General features: G+C 49.0%; 1 protein-coding gene across 1 annotated transcript in view; it reads right to left on the bottom strand.

The window, feature by feature from the left end:
• LOC137326296 (bcl-2-modifying factor-like) overlaps positions 1-23256 on the bottom strand; it is a 67858-nt gene extending 44602 nt beyond the window's left edge. The window contains exon 1 of the mRNA XM_067991247.1: positions 23167-23256. The gene's annotated coding sequence lies outside the window, so the exon portion shown is untranslated. The remainder of the gene's footprint in view (positions 1-23166) is intronic.
• Between the last annotated feature and the right edge of the window lie 591 nt (positions 23257-23847).

The following is a 23847-nucleotide window of genomic DNA, read 5'->3' as shown; positions in this document are numbered from 1 at the left end:
CACAGAAACAGATACAGAGAGAGGGAAACAGAGATACAGCAACAGATACAGAGAGAGGGAAACAGAGACAGAGAAACAGATACAGAGAGAGGGAAACAGAGACAGAGAAACAGATACAGAGAGAGGGAAACAGAGACACAGAAACAGATACAGAGAGAGAGGGAAACAGAGACAGAGAAACAGATACAGAGAGAGGGAAACAGAGACACAGAAACAGATACAGAGAGAGGGAAACAGAGACAGAGAAACAGATACAGAGAGAGGGAAACAGAGACACACAGAAACAGATACAGAGGGAGGGAAACAGAGACAGAGAAAGAAACAGATACAGAGAGAGAGAAACAGAGACACAGAAACAGATACAGAGAGGGAAACAGAGACACACAGAAACAGATACAGAGAGAGGGAAACAGAGACACACAGAAACAGATACAGAGAAAGGGAAACAGAGACACACAGAAACAGATACAGAGAGAGGGAAACAGAGACAGAGAAACAGATACAGAGAGAGGGAAACAGAGACACACAGAAACAGATACAGAGAGAGGGAAACAGAGACACAGAGAAACAGATACAGAGAGAGGGAAACAGAGACACAGAAACAGATACAGAGAGAGGGAAACAGACACACAGAAACAGATACAGAGAGAGGGAAACAGAGACACAGAAACAGATACAGAGAGGGAGGGAAACAGAGACACACAGAAACAGATACAGAGAGAGGGAAACAGAGACAGAGAAACAGATGCAGAGAGAGAGAAACAGAGACAGAGAAACATACAGAGAGAGGGAAACAGAGACACACAGAAACAGATACAGAGAGAGGGAAACAGAGACACAGAAACAGATACAGAGAGAGGGAAACAGAGATACAGAAACAGATACAGAGAGAGGGAAACAGAGATACAGAAACAGATACAGAGAGAGGGAAACAGAGACACAGAAACAGATACAGAGAGAGGGAAACAGAGATACACAGAGAAACAGATACAGAGAGAGAGAGGGAAACAGAGACACAGAAACAGATACAGAGAGAGGGAAACAGAGATACACAGAGAAACAGATACAGAGAGAGAGAGGGAAACAGAGACACAGAAACAGATACAGAGAGAGGGAAACAGAGACACAGAAACAGATACAGAGAGAGGGAAACAGAGACACAGAAACAGATACAGAGAGAGGGAAACAGAGACACAGAAATAGATACAGAGAGAGGGAAACAGAGACACAGTAACAGATACAGAGAGAGAGGGAAACAGAGACACAGTAACAGATACAGAGAGAGAGGGAAACAGAGACACAGAAACAGATACAGAGAGAGAGGGAAACAGAGACACAGAAATAGATACAGAGAGAGGGAAACAGAGACACAGAAACAGATACAGAGAGGGAAACAGAGACACAGACAGAAACAGATACAGAGAGAGGGAAACAGAGACACAGAAACAGATACAGAGAGAGAGAAACAGAGACACAGAAACAGATACAGAGAGAGAGGGAAACAGAGACACAGAAACAGATACAGAGAGAGGGAAACAGAGACACAGAAACAGATACAGAGAGAGGGAAACAGAGACACAGAAACAGATACAGAGAGAGAGGGAAACAGAGACACAGACAGAAACAGATACAGAGAGAGGGAAACAGAGACACAGAAACAGATACAGAGAGAGAGGGAAACAGAGACACAGACAGAAACAGATACAGAGAGAGGGAAACAGAGACACACACAGAAACAGATACAGGGAGAGAGAAGCAGAGAGACACACAGAAACTAATGCAGAGGGAGGGGAACAGAGACACAGAGAACAAGAAACAGAGATAGAGACTTCAGTACGTCAGATGAGTTCAAACAGGAGCTTCTAAGCAGCGAGGTCACAGTGTCGGAAGAAGATGCCCTCTCCATCTCCCTGAGTACCGTGCTTTAGTGTGTATAAATTCTGATAGGCATCGGACTTGCCAACCACCATGAGTTTTCTCAAAAATCCACACAACACCATGTTGCCCCATGTTCAGCTGTCCCATTTCACAGAGGGGCAATGATTTATACCCCCCCCACCACCACCACTGCTCCAAAGAGATCTCCTCACATCCAACTAAAAGAATTGCCTGCAAAACTACTCTGTCATGTCGATCATTTTCCTCCAGCCAGCACTCTACCAACCTGGCATGCTGCTGCCTGCTCATGTCTATCACCAAGATGTGCCAAGCTTTTGCGTTGACCAGTACCAGTAATTGCGGTGTAGATGTTCATACCACACGTGATACTGTCATCATTTCCCTTTGCATTTCATGCATATCACTTCATAGTTAAGGAAAGACTGATCTGCCCCTCCCCCATCCTATGTCCTGGCTCTGTTGGCCAATACACCAACTGGTGTGGCACTGAGCCACACAGGTCAGGAAGATCCCAAGCTTTGCTGATCTCAACCGGGACAATGGACCGGATTCTACAAATTAGGCTGGGAAGCCAACGCATGGTCACCGACCAGTGACCCCTCTCCCGGACAGTGTGGGCGTGGACAAGGACAGGATTGGACCGTGATGCTCCACCCATGACTAGCAGGCTAACGCCTCACTCTCCAGGCTTATGCGTGAAGATAGGCCCGCTCAGTGAGACACTGGACAGCAGCTGGCAATGGAGGTACTGTGACCTCACCGGGCATCAGAAAGAAGGAATGAAAGAAAGAAAGGCTGCATTTATATAGCACCTTTCATCAGCCAGTGCCCTTCACATCCCTTCCCACCTGGTCCAAGGACCAATCCTATACCAATAAAAAGGTGTGGTGTAGCAGCTAATGATTTCTGACGCAGTTACACAACAACACTTTTATCTTGTTATGCAAGAGAGTCTTGTCATTTTGTTTTAAATAATTAAAACAGATACAAAAATGTTCAACAGCCTGCAGCATTCTTGTGCACTGTAATTACACTCAAACTCAGTTTGATTTGTTTAATCAGAGTGTTGGCATAACTTCTGGCTAAATTGAGTTTATCAGCGCAAAACGAGTAGAGATACAATTAGTAACTGAGTGTGAGGGAGCTGGAATAACATCAGTAGAGATACAGTCAGTAACACAGGGTGCTGGGGGGAGGGGTTACTGAGTGACAGTGTGAGGGAGCTGGATTAACATCAGTAGAGATACAGTCAGTAACACAGGGTGCTGGGGGAGGGGTTACTGAGTGACAGTGTGAGGGAGCTGGAATAACATCAGTAGAGATACAGTCAGTAACACAGGGTGCTGGGGGGAGGGGTTACTGAGTGACAGTGTGAGGGGGCTGGATTAACATCAGTAGAGATACAGTCAGTAACACAGGGTGCTGGGGGAGGGGTTACTGGGTGACTGTGTGAGGGAGCTGGATTAACATCAGTAGAGATACAGTCAGTAACACAGGGTGCTGGGGGAGGGGTTACTGAGTGACAGTGTGAGGGAGCTGGATTAACATCAGTAGAGATACAGTCAGTAACACAGGGTGCTGGGGGAGGGGTTACTGAGTGACAGTGTGAGGGAGCTGGATTAACATCAGTAGAGATACAGTCAGTAACACAGGGTGCTGGGGGAGGGGTTACTGAGTGACAGTGTGAGGGAGCTGGATTAACATCAGTAGAGATACAGTCAGTAACACAGGGTGCTGGGGGAGGGGTTACTGAGTGACAGTGTGAGGGAGCTGGATTAACATCAGTAGAGATACAGTCAGTAACACAGGGTGCTGGGGGAGGGGTTACTGAGTGACAGTGTGAGGGAGCTGGATTAACATCAGTAGAGATACAGTCAGTAACACAGGGTGCTGGGGGGAGGGGTTACTGGGGCCGACAGATTTTTAAGTGGAGATCTTCATTGTGAAACTTCTTCCTGAAGATCTGCTTTCTCTCGAATATCCTCATGGACAGGAGGGAATGGAGGTTGGGGGTGGGAAGCAATTGAATGTGGAGCTACTTGCTTTCCAACCCCAGATACTTAACCTCCCCCCACCCCGACCCCTGACCCTAGTGCAGCTTCAGGTCCCTACAGGCCTTGTGTAGATGGACGCCTTCCTGCATCTGATGAAGCCAAAGGTAAACTGCTTAGTCATCTGAGTCCGAAGTCACAGCATGGGTGCCGTGCAGCAGTCTCACTTCCACTCTTCGGGCACTGGTTGATATATTTAGCTAGCACGCGCCCTGCTTCAGCCACTTTGTGGTTTTTGCAGATCTATGAGAAGTCATGTTTACCTCCACATCCAAGCGCAACGAGCCTTGCTTTGGAGGAGGGGGAGAGGGAGGGGAAGGGGAAACGGCCTACCCAATGTGAGCCCAGGGAGCTCCGGCCTTTGGTTGTTTGCCACGCTTCAAAACAGGAAGGAACTTGGCTTTGCGTAGGCCTTGCTGATGTGAAATGATTATATATATATTTTTCAAGACAAAATAAACTACAGGCCTGAGCCGAATCTCGCTTGTCTCTGAACTATAGAAAAAACAAAGGCTTCGGCAGGAAATTATAATGAAATTTTAAGAATGTTCTTTTTATTATAAATAAAAAGTTCCCTGCGGCATTGCAGGTAGTGGAGGCAATCAACTTGGCAATCAACTTGTCCCCTTCCGCTATCAACTTAGCTCCAAAGGGTAGGCCTTGTTTCCTTAGCAACGAGCATCTCTGAGTGCTGTCAACCACCCATGTCTTGAGATACTCAAACATTCACACAGCTACTGTTTGTGTTTGCTCGATATGGAGTGCACACTCTCTCCCTGCAACCCATTTACCCAAACCGATAGAGGTTAGACACAGATTGGGAGGAACCAAGGTTTGCAGACTCTGCCTTCGCCCCCCCCTTCCCCCAAAGGTTCATCGTGGTACAGTCCACTCTTGATTCAAAATCACTTTGTTCGAATTATCTGATGGTTCAAATTTAGATTTGGCATTAAACTCACGGTTTACCTTATTAAATTATTGAATCACTTAATATTTTTTAGCACCAAAAACAATTTTGAATTATTAGGAGCAGCTAAACTCATCAAAGGACAAACACCAGCTGCGGGATTGTACCCTGGAAGAGGTCCAGGTTCCATGGGTGGTTCAGGAGAAGGGAGGGAAAACAAGTGGAGCTATAAGAAGAAGAGGTGGCAGGGATAATGGATACTCAGGCATCATCTAGTCAGGTCTGTGCATAACCAACAGGCCCCCAACATTTACCCTCCATCTGAATTCTTTGCATCATAGTCTAGTGGTTATGGTAAAGGATTAGCAACCTTGATGTTTGTGAGTTCATAATCCCACCATGGTAAGTGGGGAAATTTGTGGGCTGGCATCAAGGAAATTACCATGAATTGGATTGTTGTAAAAAAAACTAACTTGTTCACTAATGTCCACCCCAAACCAGTCTGGCCTACATGTGACTCTAGTCTCACACTATGTGGTTGACTCTTAATGCCCTGAGGGCAACTAGGGATGGACAATAAATGTCACATGGAAAGGATCTACAGGCCTCATTAAGCTTGCTCGCTAGTCCAGAATGACCTTCTGTAGCACACTAATCTTTTGCACTCGGCACATTTAATCTGGGTTGATAGGACGCTGGAGGGTTCATTGAAGTACTGCAAGTTTTTAAAAGTTATTGGCAGTATCTTTTATAAATTTTCATCCAGCTACTCCCTCCTAAATCAACCTGTCTACACCTCAGGTTAGGGAAAAACCACAAAGATTGGAATGGCAATGGGACACTCAAAACCTGACCAAGCAGTTCTCGAAGAATAGTTAAGCTATTGTTTACAAAAAGATGCTCTTTGTTCTTCTCTCCTCTCCCAGCTCCTAGTTCTTGCCTTTTATTGACCCAAAGAGTCTCTATGTCAGAGAAGAGTAATCACATTTCATCTGGAGAGACTCAACAGCAATAATAATGGGATTGTTCTCCTTGGAACAGAGAAGGTTAAGGGGAGATTTAATAGAGGTGTTCAAAATTCTGAGGGGTTTCGATAGAGTAAGTAGGGAGAAACTGTTTCTACTGTCAGGATGGTCGGTAACCAGAGGGAACAGATTTAAGGCAATTGGCAAAAGAACCAGGTCGGAAGATGAGGAGAATTTTTTTACGCAGCGAGTTTTTATGATCTGGATGCAGATTCAATAGTAACTTTCAAAAGGGAATTGGATATATAATTGAAAAGGAAAAATTTGCAGTGCTATGGGAAAAGAGTGGGGGAATGGAACTAATTGGAAATATCTTTCTATAGAAACCATCTGAACCCCTCGATTAGATTCCAGCCTGTAACTCACTCCCAGGTATCCATTATTCTATATACAAACCATCTGAACCCCTCGATTGGATTCCAGCCTGTAACTCACTCCCAGGTATCCATTATTCTATATATAAACCATCTGAACCCCTCAATTAGATTCCAGCCTGGAACTCACTCCCGGGTATCCATTATTCTATATATAAACCATCTGAACCCCTCGATTAGATTCCAGCCTGTAACTCACTCCCGGGTATCCATTATTCTACATATAAACCATCTGAACCCCTCGATTGGATTCCAGCCTGTAACTCACTCCCGGATATCCGCGATTCTAACTCTCAATTGAATCGCAGTCTGAAATCAGTTGCTGTTGACATTATTTCATGCAAAGTTTAATTTCTAACCATGTTGACCATGCATGTGTGACCTCCCATAGTCACTGCCTACAATGAGCCAAGTTGTTTGTCGAGGCCTCAACCAGCACTGCCCTCAAAGATGGGCACGAAGCTACATCTCCCCACTCCGCCACACAGCATCATTGTTATGTTATCGCCTATGGAGATAGTTCTAGGCAAGCAACACCCTAAGTTAGGTAACCGCAAACGTGCTGATTTGACACTTTGCAATGCTGGCACTGGGAGATCCATAAAGCAATTCAACCAAGAGCGAGCACACTTCCACCCTACGCTGCTGAGATCATTAATCCCAGCCTTCCAGCTGTGTAGGCATGCCAGCACCCTGTGGCGTAACCACTGCATTAAACACCCAACACTGCCTTTCCATTAACTCTTTTGGGACTGCAGTGTTTTGGCATCATCATTCGGATGAGACGTTAAACCATGGCCCTCTTCAGGTGGATGTAAAAGATCCCATGGCACTATTTTAAGAAGTTCTCTCCAATATTTATCCCTCAATTAACATCACTGAAACAGATTATCTGGTCATTTATCTCATTGCTGTTCGTGGGACCTTGCTGTGCACAAATTGGCTGCCACATTTCCTACGTTAACACAGTGACTACACTTCAAAAGTACTTCATTGGCTGTAAAGTGCTTTGGGGAGTTGTGAGGTTGTGAAAGGCGCTATACAAATGCAAGTCTTTCTATCAAATACAATGCAGTGAAATACTAGCTGTGCAGGATGCCATGATGGAGGAGGGATTATGATTATCCCTGGTGATGCACTGGGAATGGGTTTATTTTATAAAATGGACCCACGCAAACAAAATGCTCTTGGAAAGATCGCTAATTAGAAGTGACTTTTGAAGATCACAGCAGCTCATTGGTTAATGCACCACATAGCAGAGTACACAGCAGTGTAGACTACGGAGATCTTCTTTCTACCTCTTGTCTGTACTGAATTAGCTGATCGCAGGGTCATAATCGGGGCCCTAAAAGGGGCTTAAGAGCCTCTGGGCTGGACTGGGTTGATCACTAACTACAGCTGAAAAGGGGATGTGCATAGAGGCCGGGTGAGGGCAGGTTAAAGGCCTGGTTGTGATGCCTCCTGTGGCCAAATTACCTGCATTCACTGTCTGGGGACCACCTTGAAGAATGGGCGCTTAGGCAACGCACGAGGGACTGCTGTATCGCAGCAACAGTCAATGCCTTCAGCAGGGGAAGGAAGAAAATAACGGTACAATTGTAACGGGGCAACAAACTCGAGATTTGAAAGGCGCTGACAGTCTTGAAATACCAGAATTAACCATAGCACCGAGTCTTTCAGTTGCCTTATGCTACTGCAGGTCCTGATAGAAGATGATATTTTGTCCTATACACGCTAGTAAAAGTGCTGCTTCAAGCATATAAACTCTTGGCAACCCGAGGTTTTAGCTGTGACCAGGGTATCGTTTGCTCCCAAATTCCCTGCTACCTTCCTAAATCAAAGCCAGCAGTCTGCACAGCATTGAGTCACACTGCCCCCTCCAGCAGTCTGTGGTACTGCAGCCTTCACTCCCTCACGCACAGCCGTCCTGGCCATGTCCACAGGGAGCACTCGGAGCCCCACAGGAGCAGCTGAGGACGAGCAAAGACTTACCGCCCCTCACACCTCTATCAGCTGTCTCCTGGACACTGTTGCCTTTGCAACAATATCCTTGTCTACCTTTGGTTTGGGGCAAAGTGTCTCTTAGACACTGCGTCCACAATGGACAACTGACCTGTACCTTTTATAAATAAATCCACCCATCCACCTGCAAACGTTTAACTGCATAGGCACGATGGGACTAACGGTCTTCTTCTGTACCGTATCATTCTATAATTTTATTAATAAATGTGCCCGATATTTGCAGGGGGTTTCCCAAGAATGTGTTAATATTTGCAGGGGGAGGGGGTTCTCAGGAAGGTGTTAATATTTGCAGGGGGAGGGGGTTCCCAGGAATGTGTTAATATTTGCAGGGGGAGGGGGTTCCCAGGAATGTGTTAATATTTGCAGGGGGAGGGGGTTCTCAGGAATGTGTTAATGTTTGCAGGGGGAGGGGGTTCCCAGGAATGTGTCAATATTTGCAGGGGGAGGGGGTTCCCAGGAATGTGTTAATATTTGCAGGGGGAGGGGGTTCTCAGGAATGTGTCAATATTTGCAGGGGGAGGGGGTTCCCAGGAATGTGTTAATATTTGCAGGGGGAGGGGGTTCTCAGGAAGGTGTCAATATTTGCAGGGGGAGAGGGTTCTCAGGAAGGTGTCAATATTTGCAGGGGGAGGGGGTTCTCAGGAAGGTGTCAATATTTGCAGGGGGAGGGGGTTCTCAGGAATGTGTTAATATTTGCAGGGGGAGGGGGTTCCCAGGAATGTGTTAATATTTGCAGGGGGAGGGGGTTCCCAGGAATGTGTTAATATTTGCAGGGGGAGGGGGTTCCCAGGAATGTGTTAATATTTGCAGGGGGAGGGGGTTCTCAGGAAGGTGTCAATATTTGCAGGAGGAGGGGGTTCTCAGGAAGGTGTCAATATTTGCAGGGGGAGGGGGTTCTCAGGAATGTGTTAATATTTGCAGGGGGAGGGGGTTCCCAGGAATGTGTTAATATTTGCAGGGGGAGGGGGTTCTCAGGAATGTGTTAATATTTGCAGGGGGAGGGGGTTCCCAGGAAGGTGTCAATATTTGCAGGGGGAGGGGGTTCTCAGGAATGTGTCAATATTTGCAGGGGGAGGGGGTTCCCAGGAATGTGTTAATATTTGCATGATGTGGAGATGCCGGTGATGGACTGGGGTTGACAATTGTAAACAATTTTACAACACCAAGTTATAGTCCAGCAATTTTATTTTAAATTCACAAGCTTTCGGAGGCTTCCCCCTTCCTCAGGTGAACGATGTGATATTTGCAGGGGGAGGGGGTTCTCAGGAAGGTGTTAATATTTGCAGGGGGAGGGGGTTCTCAGGAAGGTGTTAATATTTGCAGGGGGAGGGGGTTCTCAGGAAGGTGTTAATATTTGCAGGGGGAGGGGGTTCTCAGGAATGTGTCAATATTTGCAGGGGGAGGGGGTTCTCAGGAAGGTGTTAATATTTGCAGGGGGAGGGGGTTTTCAGGAAGGTGTCAATATTTGCAGGGGGAGGGGGTTCTCAGGAAGGTGTCAATGTTTGCAGGGGGAGGGGGTTCTCAGGAAGGTGTCAATATTTGCAGGGGGAGGGGGTTCTCAGGAATGTGTCAATATTTGCAGGGGGAGGGGGTTCCCAGGAATGTGTTAATATTTGCAGGGGGAGGGGGTTCTCAGGAATGTGTCAATATTTGCAGGGGGAGGGGGTTCCCAGGAATGTGTTAATATTTGCATGATGTGGAGATGCCGGTGATGGACTGGGGTTGACAATTGTAAACAATTTTACAACACCAAGTTATAGTCCAGCAATTTTATTTTAAATTCACAAGCTTTCGGAGACTTCCTCCTTCGTCAGGTGAACGATGTGATATTTGCAGGGGGAGGGGGTTCCCAGGAATGTGTCAATATTTGCAGGGGGAGGGGGTTCTCAGGAAGGTGTTAATATTTGCAGGGGGAGGGGGTTCTCAGGAATGTGTCAATATTTGCAGGGGGAGGGGGTTCTCAGGAAGGTGTTAATATTTGCAGGGGGAGGGGGTTTTCAGGAAGGTGTCAATATTTGCAGGGGGAGGGGGTTCTCAGGAAGGTGTCAATATTTGCAGGGGGAGGGGGTTCTCAGGAAGGTGTTAATATTTGCAGGGGGAGGGGGTTCTCAGGAATGTGTTAATATTTGCAGGGGGAGGGGGTTCTCAGGAATGTGTCAATATTTGCAGGGGGAGGGGGTTCTCAGGAAGGTGTTAATATTTGCAGGGGGAGGGGGTTTTCAGGAAGGTGTCAATATTTGCAGGGGGAGGGGGTTCTCAGGAAGGTGTCAATGTTTGCAGGGGGAGGGGGTTCTCAGGAAGGTGTCAATATTTGCAGGGGGAGGGGGTTCTCAGGAATGTGTCAATATTTGCAGGGGGAGGGGGTTCCCAGGAATGTGTTAATATTTGCAGGGGGAGGGGGTTCTCAGGAATGTGTCAATATTTGCAGGGGGAGGGGGTTCCCAGGAATGTGTTAATATTTGCATGATGTGGAGATGCCGGTGATGGACTGGGGTTGACAATTGTAAACAATTTTACAACACCAAGTTATAGTCCAGCAATTTTATTTTAAATTCACAAGCTTTCGGAGACTTCCTCCTTCGTCAGGTGAACGATGTGATATTTGCAGGGGGAGGGGGTTCCCAGGAATGTGTCAATATTTGCAGGGGGAGGGGGTTCTCAGGAAGGTGTTAATATTTGCAGGGGGAGGGGGTTTTCAGGAAGGTGTCAATATTTGCAGGGGGAGGGGGTTCTCAGGAAGGTGTCAATGTTTGCAGGGGGAGGGGGTTCTCAGGAAGGTGTTAATATTTGCAGGGGGAGGGGGTTCTCAGGAAGGTGTTAATATTTGCAGGAGGAGGGGGTTCTCAGGAAGGTGTTAATATTTGCAGGGGGAGGGTCCCCCACACGGAAGAGTTTGAAAATCACAGACCCAGGCTGACAGTGGTCAGTGCACTGACAAAGGCGTTAAACAAAGTTCTCATCTGACTGTTCAGGTAGCTGTCAACGGTCTTGTGGAACTATTCAGAGAAGAGCGGGGAGCTTTCCAAAGGTGCATTTGTATTGCGTCAGTGCGGCCAGCCTGGTGCCACTTGCCGTGATCCAATGGAAAAGCTGCCTGGACTCACACATTTACCTGAGGAAGGAGGAAGCCTCCGAAAGCTTGTAGATTTCAAATAAAAATCGTTGGACTATAACTTGGTGTTGTAAAATTGTTTACAATGGACTCACAAAGACCAGCAGACCTGCAGACTCTCTGAAAGTGGAATCATCCAGTCGCTGATTGGCTTATGGCCGACTGCACATGACCCTCTTTTCCTGCTGGCACTAGCTCGGGTCTCACCTCGCTATAAAAGCACCTCCAATAGCAGCATATCTATACATATCCAATACCTGGATGTGCACTTGAAGTGCCGTAACCTACAAGGCTATGGACCATGAGCAGGAAATTGGGATTAGGCTGGATAGTTCTTTTTCGGCCGGCACAGACATGATGGGCCGAATGGCCTCCTGTGCCGTAAATTTCTATGATTCTATTAAACATGGCTATCACGGTGAACACCGATGAACTGCTCATTCATCGCACTGCTGCTTGTGGTGCTGTGTTTCTATACAACAAATGTCAGCTGTGGCTCAGTGGGTAGCATGCTTGCCTTGGTGCCAGAAAGTTGTGGGTTCAGTAACTTGAGCACATAATCCAGGCTGACACTTCAGTGCAATACTGAGGGAGTCTGTCGGAGGTGCCGTCTTTTTAGGATGTGATGTTAAACAGACGCCCCATCCGCCCTCTCGGGTAGATGTAAAAGATCCCATGAAAACTATTTAGAAGAAGAGCAGGGGAGTTCTCCCCGGTGCCCCGACTAATATTTATCCCTCATCCAACATCACTAAAGGTGGATGATCTGTTCATTATCACATCGCTGTTTGTGGGATCTTGCTGTGCATAAATTGGCTGCCGTGTTTCCTACATTACAACAGTGACTACACTTCAAAACTTCACTGGCTGTAAAGCGGTCATGAAAGGCGCTGAAATAATGCAAGTTTGTGGAAGAGACCAAATATAAGATAATCATCAATAAATCCAATAAGGAATTGAGGAGAAACTTTACCCAGAGACTGGTTAGAATGTGGAAGTCACTACCACACGGAGTGGTTGAGGCGAATAGCATAGATGCATTTAAGGGGAAGCCAGATAAGTATATGAAGGAGAAAGGAACAGAAGGATATGCTGATCGGGTTAGATCAAATAGGGTGGGAGAAGGCTCGTGTGGAGCGTAAATGCCGGCAGAAACCAGTTGGGCCGAATGGCCTGTTTCTGTGCAGTAGAATCTATGTACGTTCTTTCTTTTTTAGTGCCTTGTGCTCTGAAGTATTGTATTGCGAGTTTCTAAACTCAGCCGGCTCTCCAGAGCCAGGTGCTGAAGAAACAGAATGGAGAAAGTGGGGAAATCACTCCCAAGCTACTCGCAGCTGTTGACAGTGGCACCAGCACAGGCTGGGATCTGGTCTCTCAGTGAAGCACTGTGTGTGTGTGTGTGTGTGTGTGTGTAAGGAAAGGGGAGGAAGAAATGTACTTTTATGAAGTACAAATCACAGTACTGAGTCGGCATTTGTGGCGTGGGCCAGTGCCAACTTTACGTGTGCCAACTTGGCTCAGCTGGTGGTGTTTTCACTGTTACGGTCAGAGGCTCAAGCCCCGCTCTGGAATTTGAGCACACGTAATCTCGGCTAACATTCCAGTTTAGTGATAAGAGGACGCTGAGTCCTCACAAGTGCCATCTTTCTGAGCAGATGTTAAACTGAAGCCAAACGACACTAATCGAAGAAAAAAATGGAGTTGTCCTGGACAACATTCCTCCCTCAGCAAACAGTGCCGGAAACAGATTGGCTCGTTATAAAGCATTGAGACATTATAAAGCACAATTTGAATGCAAGCATTGCTTAGACATCAGCCTTGGCTCAGTGGGTAGCACTCTTACCTCTGTATCAGAAAGTTGTGGGTTCAGGTCCCACTCCAGAGACTTAAGTACATAAACTAGACTGAAACTCCAGTGGAGTACTGCATTGTCAGAGGTGCTGTTATCTCGGTATGAGATGTTAATCTGAGGCCCTGTCTGCCCTCTCAGGTGGATATGAAAGATCCTGTGGCACTTTTTCGAAGAAGACCAGGGGAGTTTTCCCCTCTAGTGTCCTAGCTAATATTTATCCCTCAACCGACGTCACTAAAAGCAGGTTATCTGGTCATTATCACTTTGCTGTCTGTGGAACCTTGTGTGTAATTTGGCTGCTGCTTTTCCTACATTGTAACACTCCCCAAAAAAAAGTACTTCATTGGCTGTGATGCGCTCTGGGGGCACCTGAGGTCATGAAAGGTGCTGTATAAATGCAAGCTCTTTCTTTCTTATGTCTGCCCATCTCCTCCCCCTACACACACACACACACACAAAAAAAGATTCAGCATAATAAAGAGCAGCAGAAACCTTGCTTGCATCTGGTTGCCATTATATTATTGGATAAGTGGAGGAGCAGTAAACTTTGGATGCTCCTCGATATTCCCTCTCCACAGTAGGAGATGCTGAGTGTTTAAAACCCTGGAATGACCTCTGATCAGATCAGTACAGTGTGGCCAGACTGCGCCCGCAGACTCGAGCAGAGAGATGTCCGGTGGACTGTGTGGTGTGGGAACAAGCCCACTGTGTGATTAGTTATCTCTCTGTGGGATACCACACTTAGAAAGGCTCAGCTTTCACCCCAATGAATTATTTCATTACATAATTCAGAGGCCAGAGGCTTTCATAATAGTTTATCTTCCGTGTTTATCCTATCCCCTTGCTCTTCTCCCCAACCCCGCCCCCCACCCTCGCTCCCTTCCTTTTTAAAGTATCTTTGTACCACACACCATTCTGCGGCCAAGACAGAATCGTCCCAGAAATCCAGCAAGAGCTCCCCACGATGGCAAAGGCAGTGTATAACTGGGTCACACAGAGAGAAATGTCGGAGTCAGACCAGAATACAAAAAAACAGAAAATGCTGGAAATACTCAGCAAGTCAGGAAGCATCTGTGGAGAAACAGAGTTAACGTTTCAGGTCGATGACCCTTCATCAGTTCTGACTTGCTGAGTATTTCCAGCATTTTCTGTTTTTATTTCAGATTTCCAGCATCTGCAGTATTTTGCTGCAGAGCAGAATACCTGGGGGTTCAATCATTGCTCACTTAGGCAATCGCAAACAGAGTAACAGTGGGGGAAGGAGACAATACAATTGTCCTAAGAGCCCTGGGCTAGTTAGGGTTCCCAACTCTGGTTGGATATATTCCAGGAGGTTTCATCACATGACCTCCCACCTCCAACTGCCCCGCCCCCACGCTCCCACTATTGGTCGCCCGACACGTCCATCCTGCTGGCACACCGCCTTTCTACGCCAATTGGAAAGCAAACTTGGTTACCTGATTGGATGACTCTTGACTGTCAAACAGCCTTTCTTCCCATCTTCAATATTTTCATAACTAATAAACAAAACTCTTCAAGGAAAATGAAAAAGAATGCACATTTTTAATGCCCCTCTGATTTTTATTCCCGGGTTTGCTCGCAACAGTGTCCTGGGGATTAAACTTTAATTCCTGGGGACTCCAGGACAATCCTGGAGGGTTGACAACCCTAGTTCTATGGAGAAAAAAAATCAGCTATGGATACCTCTCGTATAGCTACTCAGTGACTTGTGCACACATGTGTGTGTCTGGCCATAAGGTGGAGACAGGATTAGGCTTGGCTACACACTCTATTGGAACAATCATGAAGAACAGCCATTTTCACAGCGAGGTACACGGTGGGCACCTGTATCCCAGCAGGGGGAACACTGGCACAGATTAGGACAGTGCCAACATTACCATTCTTGGGTTGGACACTGAGAGTGACACAAGAGCAATTCAACCTCCTGGGAAGCATTTAGGCTTCTGCTAAGTGACTCATCGCCTTCCCCCCCACCTCATCCCCACAGCACACGTAGCAACCAGTCAGGTGGGGAGGGGGTGTACCGTCCAAGCATTAACCATTGCTGGGAATTACAGCCAGAGCATGAGGCACCCAAGCTGACCAAATAGGAACATAGGAACAGGAGAAGGCCATTCAGCCCCTCAAGCCTGTTCCGCCATTCAATTAGATCATGGCTGATCTGTATCTTAACTCGATTTACCGGTTTTGGTTCTGTAACTCTTAATAACCTTACCCAACAAAAATCTATCAATCTCAGTTTTGAAATTTTTTATTGACCCCCAGCCTCAGTAGTTTTTTGGGGGAAGAGTTCCAGATTTTCAGATTTTCACTATCCTTTGTGTGAAGAAGTGCTTTCTGACATCGCCCCTGAATAGCCCAGTTTTAAGGTTATGCCCTCTTATTCTGGACCCCCCCCCCCCCGACCAGAGGAAATAGTTTCTCTCTATCTACCTATCAAATCCTTTAATAATCTTAAACACCTCAATTAGATCACCTCTTAACCTTCTATACTCAAGGGAATACAAGACTAATCTATGCAGCCTATCCTTATAATTTAATCCTTTTAACCCCAGAATCATTCTGGTGAATCTGCGCTGCACCCCCTCCAAGGCCAAAATGACCTGCTCAAAACTGAACACAGTATTCCAGATGGGGTCTGACCAGTTTTATACCACTCTGGCATAACTTCCACCCCTTTGTATTCGAGCACCAATGAGATAAAATCAGCTGATCCACCAATTCTGCAGTAAACTGCGCTCCCACCCCAAGCTCCAACTCATTGCGGGTTTGAGATCTTCTTGTGTGCGGGAATCGCAGTAGAATGCCCGCACTTAACTACAACGTGCTGGGGCACAAAACAAGCACCAATGCTACGTTGCTCATATCTTTTCCTAGATCTGCAGCAAAGACAATACAATTCTGTGATTTATGGCAATCCTTTAAAAATAAAATCTTACAGAAAAAAGCTTAAATAAACCACTGCTGCTTTGTCCAGCACGCATAATACAGACACTAACTGCAAGCACATTGGACTGACATGTATAGAATCATACAGCATGGAAGGAGGCCATTCGGCCCATCGTGCCTGTGCCAGCTTTGAAAGAGCTATCCAATTAATCCCATTCCCCTGCTCGTTCCCAAATCGCCCTGCAAATTTTTCCTTTTCAAGTATTTATCCAATTCCCTTTTGAAAGTGCCTACTGAATCTGCTTCCACCAACCTTTCAGGCAGTGCATTCCAGATCATAACAACTTGCTGCGCAAAAAAGAAATTCTCCTCATCTCCCCCGTTTCTTTTGCCAATTATCTTAAATCTGTGTCCTCTGGTTACCGACCCTCCTGCCAGTGGAAACAGTTTCTCCCCATCTACTCTGTCAAAACACCTCATAATTCTGAACACCTCTATTAAATCTCCTGCTCCAGTTATAATCCTAAAACACTAAACCTCAGAAGCAAGCACGACTGGGTCAAAGCACTATCTGGTCTGGTGCTGGGCTACTAAGACCAGGCAGGTCTCAAGATTCATTTCTCTACCCGAGCACCCGATGATACCTCACCCAATTGGCCTGTCTTCATGGGTGAGCCCAGAGAGTAAACATGAGCCCAGAGAGTAAACATGAGCCTGCCTTCCAAATGCCATGCATTCGCACGGGTTCCTGGAATGAGCTAGTCTTAACTCGGGCCTGTACAGTCGCCCACGCTGCCCCCTTGGGCTAGGAGGGAAGGGTTGCCGTTCTTGATCGCTAATCGGCGACCCCTGTCTTATGAAAGTGGCATGTGTAGATGGGGTGAGGACAGCATCAGACACATGGTCGAATAGCTGGCCAACATTCATCACCTGGGCTCACACAGGAAAATGGGCACTTGGACAAGGTACAAAAGGATGAATAGCACCTAGTATGAACAATGTCTTTAGGAGGTGAAGGGGGACGACTGCATAACATAAATGGGCTATGTTACCACAGTCTCATGTCCAGCAAATTATTTTTTATCTCAATTTGCTACCTTTAAAAGAAATCTATTAAAAAAGTTTCGCACTGTTACCACTTCCATTGAGTGAATGAATGAACCAACGCCTATCAAATCCTCAGGACGTCCCCAAGCGCTTCACAACACACGAGGTACTTTTGAAGTGGTAGTCACTTCTGTTTTGCAGGGAAACGCAGCAGCCAATTAACACACAGCTAGATCCCACAAAAAAGCAAAGGAGATAAATGACCAGTTGATCTGATTTGTTGGTGGTGGCTGAGGGATAAATGTTGGCCAGGACAGTGGGGAGAACTCCCCTGCCCTTCTTCGAAATAATGCCATGGGATCTTTTACGTCAACTTGAGAGGGCAGATGGGCCATCAATTTGACATCTCACCCAAGGGACATCGCGGGGGGTGGGGTTGGGGCTGGGACATCGCTGGGGGGGGGGGGGGGTTGGGACCGGGACATCGCGGGGGAGGGAGTTGGGGCCGGGACATGGGGGGGGGGGGGGGGGAGGGTTGGGGCCGGGACATGGGGGGGGGGGTGGTGTTGGGGCCGGGACATGGAGGGGGGGGGGGGTTGGGCCGGGACATGGAGGAGGGGGGGGGGTTGGGGCCGGGACATGGGGGTGGGGTGGTTGCGGCCGGGACATGGGGGGGTTGGGGCCGGGACATGGGGGAAGGGGGGTTGGGGCCGGACATGGGGGGGAGGGGGGTTGGGCCGGGACATGGGGGGAGGGGGTTGGGCCGGACATGGGAGGGTTGGGGCCGGGACATTGGGGGGGGGTTGGGCTGGGACATCGGGGGGCGGTTTGGGGCTGGGACATGGGGGGGGGGTTGGGGCCGGACATCGGGGGGGGGGTTGTGTCCGGGACATCGGGGGGGGGGGGTTGGGTCCGGACATCGGGGGGGGGGGGTTGGGTCCGGACATCGGGGGGGGGGGTTGGGTCCGGGACATCGGGGGGGGGGGGGGGTTGGGTCGGGACATCGGGGGGGGGGGGTTGGGTCCGGGACATCGGGGGGGGGGGTTGGGTCCGGGACATCGGGTGGGGGGGTGTTGGGGCCGGACATCAGTGGGGGGGGGGTTGAAGTGAGACATCGGGGGGGGGGGGACGGTTGGGGCTGGACATCGGTGGGGTGTTGGGGGTCAGACATTGGGAGGGGGATAGCCATCGAGGTTGGGGTCGGAGACATCGGGGGAGCCATGATAGATCAGAGGGTCAGAGAAATATGTGTGAGAGCGGGAGCTGTGCATAGGGGGTTGGAGACATCAGGGGTTCTCATAAATCGGGGGGGCGGCTGATCTCATGTGTCAGATCGCAGCAGGTAAGCATGTTGGGCCAGAAGGAAATGCTCCTCCTCCTCTAGCCCACAAGCAGTGCAATAAAGGCACTTACCTGTTGATCGGCCCCTTCTCACCTCCGAGAATCAGAAGGCCCAGGAATCCCGACCCCCAGAAGTTAAAAATAAAAAGTTATTAAAATGGAGACCCAGAGCCGCCTTAAAAGATTTTACTGAACCGACCCACCTCCTGAGAGCGGATTGGTTGCCCGCCCCTCGACCTGCCTCCGTTAAAACGGGAAGTGCGTGGATTGGAGGAGGGTTTATATTTTTACCTTCCCACCCGTCCTTGGGGGTTAAATTACCCCTTGAGCACAATATGTAGGCTGACACACTAGTGCAGTACTGAGCGAGTGCTGCACTGTCGGAGATGTCGTCTTTTGGATGAGACTCTTAGGTGGACATAAAAGATCCCACGGCATTATTTCGAAGAAGAGCAGGGGAGTTTTCCCCGATATCATGGGCAATCTTTATCCCTCAACCAACATCACTAAACACAGATTATCTGGTCATTTATCTCATCGCTGTTTGTGGGACCTTGCTGTGTGCAAATTGGCTGCCGTGTTTCCCTGCATTACATCAGTTACTATTCTGACTGTAAATTGCTTTGGGATGTCCTGAGGTTGTGAAAGGTGCTATATAAATGCAGGTTCTTACTTCTTTCTTATCTTTCCCAAAGTAGGAAAGAACTCTACTGATACTACAACAACAACTTGCACTAATATAGCGGTAATCAAAACAAAATAGATGCCGAGGGAAATATTAGGAGGGGTAACCAAAAGCTTAGTCAAAGAGGTGCATTTTATGATTGTCATAAAGGTGGAGAGGGAGGTGGAGAGGCAGAGAGATTTAGGGAGGGAATTGCAGATCTTTGGGTCTAGATGGTTGAAGGCACAGCTGCCAATGGTGGGGCAAAGGGGGAGAGGAATGCACCATGGTCAGAAGAATGGAGAGTTGGTGGGGTGGGTGGGCTGGAGAAGATTATAGAGATAGGGACAGGTGAGACTATGAAGCAATTTAAACACACGGATGAGGTGTTCAAATTTGAGGTATTGGGGAACTGGGAGTCAACGTAGGTCAGTGTGGACAGGGGTGATGGGTGAACGGGACTTGGTGTTAGTTAGGATACGGGCAGCAGAGTTTTGGATGAGCTCAGTTTACGCAGAATGGAAGATGGGAGGCCGGCCAGGAGAGCATTGGAATAGCCAAGTCTAGAGGTAACAACAGCTTGGATGAGGGTTTCAGCAGCAGATGAGCTGAGGTAGGGGCGGAGACGGCGATGTTAAGGAGGTGGAAGTAGGCCGTTTTTGTGATGAAGAGAACATGGGGTCAGGGTTCAGCTCAGGCTCGAATAGGACTTTGAATTTGCAAACCTTCCCAAAAGTAGGCAAGAACGCAAGCAATGCGGTGTTAACAACAATGTTAGACCGTGAATCAATAGTAATTGGTTCATAACTGGCTGCTGTTGACTCGAGTTGTAAATATGAACGACGGGCTCTAGACCCAGGGGCGACCTGAGAGAAAATCAGAAGCAATTGCTTCACTTGAGATCCCCACACGTCGAACCGGCAGTCCACAAACATAGCCGCCCTCCGGCAATGCATCAGCTCAGGGACCAAATTAAAGAGAGCCCAGGGCCAGCGTGTGAGAGAGCAGGAGACAGAAATGTGATAGAAGCTGCCGTCGATAATAGTTCTCTGTCTGCCCTGTTTTTAAAAACCAGGAAACTGATCAGGAAGCTGCTGAATGGGGTGAGAATCAAATCATTTACAAAAAACAGACAGTCCGAGGGGGAAAAGAGTTCGAGTTAAATGAAGAGTTTAATACCCAGAGGACACACCAGGGGCGGACTGGGTAGATGAGAGACTCCGGTACTGACAGACCGACAACAACCTGTACTGTTCACACAGGGTTAACATTAGAGGGAGGGTGTTAAATGGTTAGAGAGCGAAGTACAAAAAAAAGTGAGGGACAGATTGAGATACATTAGATATACAGAATGTAGCACAGAGTTACACTGGGTGACAATTACATTGGATATACAGAAAGTTGCATCAGGTGGTGTGTAACAGTTGCACTAGAGAGAAGTTACATTAGATATACAGGGTGTAGCGCAGAGTTACACTGGATTTACAGAGTGAGGCACAGAGTTACACTAGATATAGAATGAGGCAAAGTTACACTGGATATACAGAGTGAGGTACAGAGTTAAACTGGATAGACAGAGGCACAGCAAGTTACATCAGATCGTGTGTAAGTTACACTGGAGAGAAGCGACATTGCAGATAGAGAGGCCACGTGAGAGACAGGAATACACTGAGTTACGATTCAACGTTAGATACACACAAGGTTACATTATAGATACAGGGAGGATGCCGTAGAGAGCGTGATGGGGAAGTTACACTGGAGATAGTACAGAATGAGTCACACAAAAGTATATGAGGAGCAGTTACACCAGAGATACTGATCCAGAGGGAGGGTGAGGACTGCAGCTCCTCAAGCTTCTCCTGGGTGAGGTCAGTCTGAGATCGTACCACAACTCGGTACAGCTCAGAAATGAAACCCTGCACCCCATACTTCAGACCCCACCCCCGTACCCCAAACAGCTCAGGGCTGACCCCTCCCCCATACAGCTCAGGACTGACCCCTTCCCCCCGTACCCCAAACATCTCAGGACTGACCCCTTCCCCCATACTTCAAACCCCACCCCCGGTACCCCAGACAGCTCAGGACTGACCCCTCCCCCCCCCGTACCCCAGACAGCTCAGGACTGACCCCTCCCCCCCCCCGTACCCCAGACAGCTCAGGACTGACCCCTTCCCCCCCGTACCCCAGACAGCTCAGGACTGACCCCTTCCCCCCGTACCCCAGACAGCTCAGGACTGACCCCTTCCCCCCCGTACCCCAGACAGCTCGGGACTGACCCCTTCCCCCCGTACCCCAGACAGCTCAGGACTGACCCCTTCCCCCCGTACCCCAGACAGCTCAGGACTGACCCCTTCCCCCCGTACCCCAGACAGCTCAGGACTGACCCCTTCCCCCCCGTACCCCAGACAGCTCAGGACTGACCCCTTGCCCCCGTACCCCAGACAGCTCAGGACTGACCCCTTCCCCCCGTACCCCAGACAGCTCAGGACTGACCCCTTCCCCCCGTACCCCAGACAGCTCAGGACTGACCCCTTCCCCCCCGTACCCCAGACAGCTCAGGACTGACCCCTTGCCCCCGTACCCCAGACAGCTCAGGACTGACCCCTTCCCCCCGTACCCCAGACAGCTCAGGACTGACCCCTTCCCCCCGTACCCCAGACAGCTCAGGACTGACCCCTTCCCCCCGTACCCCAGACAGCTCAGGAATGACCCCTTCCCCCCGTACCCCAGACAGCTCAGGACTGACACCTCCTCCCCCATACTTCAGACCCCACCCCCGTACCCCAAACAGCTCAGGACTGACCCCTCCCCTATACTTCAGACCCCTCCCCCATACCCCAGACAGCTCAGGACTGACCCCTCCCCCATACCCCAGACAGCTCAGGACTGACCCCTCCCCCCCCGTACCCCAGACAGCTCAGGACTGATCCCTTCCCCCCGTACCCCAGACAGCTCAGGACTGACCCCTTCCCCCCCGGTACCCCAGACAGCTCAGGACTGACCCCTTCCCCCCGTACCCCAGACAGCTCAGGACTGACCCCTTCCCCCCCGGTACCCCAGACAGCTCAGGACTGACCCCTTCCCCCCCGGTACCCCAGACAGCTCAGGACTGACCTCTCCCCCCCCCGGTACCCCAGACAGCTCAGGACTGACCTCTTCCCCCCCTCCCGTACCCCAGACAGCTCAGGACTGACCTCTTCCCCCCCCCGTACCCCAGACAGCTCAGGACTGACCTCTTCCCCCCCCCCCCCGTACCCCAGACAGCTCAATACTGCAACACCCTTCCTCCGAATCTCCAGGTAGCTGAGTTCCCATCAGGTCAGTTTCAGACCCCTTGGACTCCGACGGGTCAGTTTCAGACCCAAACCCGCGGCAGATCTGAACCGGGCTTGCTCGATGCAACCTGGCTCCTGGGGGCACGCACTGCGTTACCTTCTTGCCAACCCCAATCTGAAGTTTGCATTTCCTCACTGAACCCTAGCACACGATTCCGATCGAAGATAAACAGTAAATGCAAAGTCAATACAACATCGACTAATCAACTCTAACTTGTAAAACAAATAAATCCTGAGCGTCCAGAAAAAAAACCTTTGCCAACAAAAAAAGTTGATGTTTATGTATTTTGCCTCCATCTGCTGCCCTGGCATGTCCCGGAAACGAGAACAAGTGAACTAAAATGCGTTGAGTGCATCAAAAGCGTCCTATACGTTAACATTTCAAATAGCAAAAGTGGGTTTATTTTTGGCCCTTTCTCTGCTACAAGGACACGGCGTTCTTTTGATGAGAAAACTGGACCAGATAAGGAAACTGACAACGCAATTGCAAACAATACTTACAAAGAAACAATTAAGTAATTTTATACGGTTTTCGGCGGACACAATAAAGGGAAGTCCGATTGTACTGTACAGAGATAAAGGAGATGCGCCAGAGAAGGAAATCTGGTTGCAGTAAGGTGCACTTACCCGTAGATAACTGAGCCGTTTTACGCCGAATTGTGCACACTCCTTACAGTACTCGGATTAATCATCGCAATTCGCGCGCCGACCTGCTGTTTACCTCCTGTCTCACCTGTCAATCATAGCTCGTCACAACCATGACATCGCCAATCAGCAGCGAGTTCTCTCCCCACCGAGGAGGCCGTCACTGCCCCCCCCCCCCCCCGACGGGGTCCCGGCGCTGCCAATCATTCAGTGATTAGCCAATCACTCGCCGCTTCCCCGCCCACCCGCAACGTCGGAGCCCCGCCGCCGGCGGCGCTGTTTCCGCCCCGATCCCCCGCGTTAACACCGCCACAGCGCCGCCTGCAGGACAGAGGCTGCCGTTATTGTTCCTGGGGCTTGTGGGACCTCAGCGGCTGCCCGGTTCCCGTGGCAACGCAGCGGCGTCGAACGACCACCTTTGACGTCACATCAGGCACGGTAGAACCAATCAGAAAATGGAAGCGGACTATCACCAAGCGAAAAAGGGTTTGTGCTATCCAATCAAAAGCAGCCATTTGTCCCGTCCCCCCCCGCCCCCACCTCTCCCGCCCCAGCGCTGTCAGATTTGGACACGGTGGCGGGGAATTCCCCAACCAACCATCTTAAAGGAGCCTGTCCCCGCACTCAATGCTAACCGGCATGCACTGAAAACATATTTGAATG

The sequence above is a fragment of the Heptranchias perlo genome, chromosome 10, assembly GCF_035084215.1.
Source record: "Heptranchias perlo isolate sHepPer1 chromosome 10, sHepPer1.hap1, whole genome shotgun sequence".
Classification (NCBI taxonomy): domain Eukaryota; kingdom Metazoa; phylum Chordata; class Chondrichthyes; order Hexanchiformes; family Hexanchidae; genus Heptranchias; species Heptranchias perlo.
This window is presented reverse-complemented; position numbering and strand designations above follow the sequence as displayed.